General features: G+C 35.4%; 1 pseudogene; it reads right to left on the reverse strand.

The window, feature by feature from the left end:
• Positions 1-642: 642 nt before the first annotated feature.
• On the reverse strand, positions 643-3,152 carry LOC120092455 (annotated as a pseudogene).
• Positions 3,153-3,957: the final 805 nt, after the last annotated feature.

The following is a 3,957-nucleotide window of genomic DNA, read 5'->3' on the forward strand; positions in this document are numbered from 1 at the left end:
AGGGCAGACTTTTGTACCTAAGAGATGTCCTTCTAGTCGATACCCTCGGAGAATCGACAATGCTAGTGTTTTTCACAACATAAAATTCCCTCGTTCGAGCTTTGTGCTGGTGATTTGATTGAGAAGTTGGTTCAACGACGGCGTGCTGAACTTGGTGATTTCAGACCTTGTTGTCGTCATCCCAGAGTGTGAGGCGTTGGCCATTAAATACTCTGATACCAAGTTGGAATTAAGGAAGAAGAACTGGGGAGGCAGCTCAAGTGTTTTCTCTATTACTATGTCTATTTTCACTGATACAGTGGCACCTTAAATGGTGTACTTATACAACCTTACCCTTAGGGTTTTAGGCCACGAAAAGAGGAAAAAATAGGAATAATTTTTCTAACTAAAAAATGAACATATGTCACTATAATACAGGTTAGTGAAGATGTTATAAAACCATAATTGATTGGCTGTTTTCTTTTCTCTCCTTTTTTATATATCCAATCTAGATGGATTTTGTGACTTGGCAAGGCATTGCTTAGGTGTCTGACTCCTTTTATCTGATTGGTCCTTGTTGTATTCTTCTATTCTAACAGCAATAAAGCAATTTAAACTAAAGCCATTAAAAGTTTTTGCAACCATAAACGACACCACTGAATATTAATAAATTTTAGCAACATAGGTTATACTATCATTGAAAGTAGAAGCTTTATTCTAAAAACATTAGGCCAGTTTTTCGATTTCTCACTCCCCTTCATGATTTTAATTTTACAACTTTGCTAGCTTTGAAAGGAACAACAATGGCAGATGTAGAAACCACCAAAATTAGTTACTGATACAGAGTGGGATGAGATAGCCTTGGCGTTGGGATGAGAACAAGAGGCCTCTTCATCTTCAAAACAATTCCAAATTTCTCCTCAACTTCCATTTTCTCACCATCTTCTAATTTCCAATCAAAAGAATGCAAAATTGTAGCAAGCAAATACAGTACCATTCTTTCCGCCATAGCTATCCTTGCACAGTTTCTTCTGCCGGACCCAAATGGGAAGTAACGAAAATCACTTCCACTGAAATCGAATTTTCCATTCAAGAACCTTTCTGGGTTGAACTCTAGTGGATTTTCCCATTGGTTGGGGTCTCGTTAAATGGCCCAGACATTGATGAACACTCGAGAGCCCTTTGGGATTGTGTAATTGGAGACAATGGTGGTCTCGCTTGGGCAGTGTGGCACAAGTGGAGGTAGGATAGGGTGTAAACGCAAAGTTTCTTTCGTTACGGCTTTGAGATATGGAAAACTATGAATGTGGAACTCTTCCACAATATTGTCTTCTCCAACAACGACGGCGAGTTCTTCCTATACTTTCTTTAGAGTTTCTGGATTCTTTATCATTTCTGCCATCGCAAACTCTATAGTATTTGACGATGTGTCTGTCCCGCCGATCACCATATCCTACCACACATATTGCCAAGAAACAAAAAAAAAACTTGAATTTCTTAATTCACTAGTTGCCTTATAATAATGTAATAAAATTTAAGCTCCATTCAAGAACTTATTTAATTTTGAGATTATTATAAGTAGTTAAGAAAACTATTTAACCCTCGTTGTTTTTAAAAATTCATAAACTCTCACTTATTGATTTATATTTTTTGTATTTTTAAAAATCTAAGTCAGAAATTGAGGAAAAAAAGGAGATGTTTCTAAATTGGTTTGTGTTTTTAAAAATCTAAGTCAAAAATTGAGGGGAAAAAAAAAAGATGTTTCTAAATTGGTTTGTGTTTTATGAAATTATAAGGAAACAAACACAATTTTCAAAAAAGGAAAAGAATATCAAATATATATATCAAACCGAGCCTCAAAGAAATAGATTGAGATTTCCTTTAAAAAAAAAAAAAAAAACACTAATTCTATGGAATTAGTAAGATTTATTAAAAATGTGTTTAAAATTAGACCACTGAAAAAACAAAAATGTTAACAAAATCTAATGTAGTATACACAACAAAATAGTATTTTAATCTGGAATACCAAAGTGATAAACTTGGTAATATAACATACCATGAGCAAGGCTTTGAAGCGGGTCATGGTGAGAGAAGTCTTGGATTCTCCTTCATCTTTCACCTCAAGTAAGAATTGCAAGAAATCATTCTTCTTAACACTCCCACTGTCATCTTCACCAACAATTTTCAATCGTTGATCTATCATTTTCTCGAAAATGCTATCAAATCTCGTAGCAAGCTCACGCATTTACTTCTCAATGCCTTGGAGGTCGAATCGGGCCAAGCTCGGAAAAAAATCCGAAACATTAGGCTTACCAAACAGCTCAGTCATGTTCGAAATCGTCTCTCGAAACTCCGTCGCAAGACCATCTCTCTGCTCCCCTTCTACTGGCCCACCCCACAACATGCTCGTAACCACGTTGAAAACCGTCAAAAACCCTTGTTCGCCCACGTTCACCACCGACCCAGCTCTTCGGTACAAGTGAGCTACCGTGTTTCTCACCTCTCTACGGCGGAGTTCATAGACAGAGTCCAAAGTCGCGTTGCTTAGCATCTTCAACACACAAACTTTTCTTAACATTCGCCACTCAAGTCCATACAGGGTCCAAACTATGTCGGAACCACCATAAGTGGCGGCTTTACCTGCATGTGGAACATCGCGATTGGCAAAGGTGACATCGTGGTCTTTCAATACTTCACGTGCTATCCATGGTGAATTTACTATTATACCTACTTTGTTGCCAAGTTGGAGCTTTAATATTGGGCCATATCTTTCGCCCAATTTGGTGAAGTAGGTGTGAAGTTCGGGGTTGAGAAAAGGGAGGTTTCCGAGGAGTGGAATGCCCCAAGGACCCGGTGGAAGTGGCATGTGCCGGTGCCTGAGTTTTAGATAGAGGAAAATTAAAAGAGCGGCGAAGAAGGTGAAGAGGAAATTGGAGGTGAGTTCTTCCATGGCGGAATGGAGAATGAAGGAGAGTTTGGTGAAAAGTTTTGCCATGTTGGGGAAGGTCGGCAGAAACAAAATCTGGTGGAGACAAGAAATATGAAGAATCTAGGCTCTGTCTTTACCTTCCAGGAGGATCAATAATTTTTTCCAAGGACAAAGGAAAAAAAAAAAAAACTTAAAATCTGTGATATGACCTTTTTTTTTTTTTCGAATAATACTTGTGCATGAGTATGTATCTCAGTCATATTATACACAATAAATAAATTAAAATATTTTGTAAAACCAGTAAAAAAGATTTATCATGCAAAAAAATATTAGTACGTTCTATTTATTATTTTTATTTTTGTCTAACTCAATTATCTAATCAATATGTGTAGATAACAACTTGTTGGTGAGAATAGATATTTTTTATTTTTTATTTATCAAGTATTACTTGGAAAATAAATGTAACGGTACTGGCCTTCCTACCTCTTTTCTACCGATACACGATTGGATATTTTTATGACTAAAGGAATAATTTTTCCAAAAATAGGACAAGAAAGTTTTTTTCTCTTTATCAAAATGTAAAATAATTATTAAATTTGGTTGAGCCACCCAAACTGGTGGTTACCCAAACACATCGATATATTAATTATTTTATCACAAGTTTTGTTGTTTTCCCATTTTTGTCTTTTTTTCCTTCTTTTTCACACTTTTATTATCTGTCTTCATTTTCTACTTTAGAGTACGTGTATTTCAAAACCATCTAGTCTACCATTATATATAGATAATTGTCTTGCTCATGCATTTGAAGTTTTGATATCTTTTAAGGACTCTTCTATCTTATGGAAAAATATCTTTTCAACTGATATTCTCCCTCTCATCTATGATAAGAAAGTGAGGATAATTGAGTTGGGTGGTTGCTTAGTTTTCTTTCGCCTAAAGAAAATATAAAAGATAAATTGAATGAGTAGAATTTTTGGGCTAATAATATAATGAAGTATATAACAACATTTTAAAAATAATTATCAGATTAGTATTTATTCAATTGTTGG

This window comes from Benincasa hispida, chromosome 12 (genome assembly GCF_009727055.1).
Source record: "Benincasa hispida cultivar B227 chromosome 12, ASM972705v1, whole genome shotgun sequence".
In the NCBI taxonomy this organism is placed as follows: Eukaryota; Viridiplantae; Streptophyta; class Magnoliopsida; order Cucurbitales; family Cucurbitaceae; genus Benincasa; species Benincasa hispida.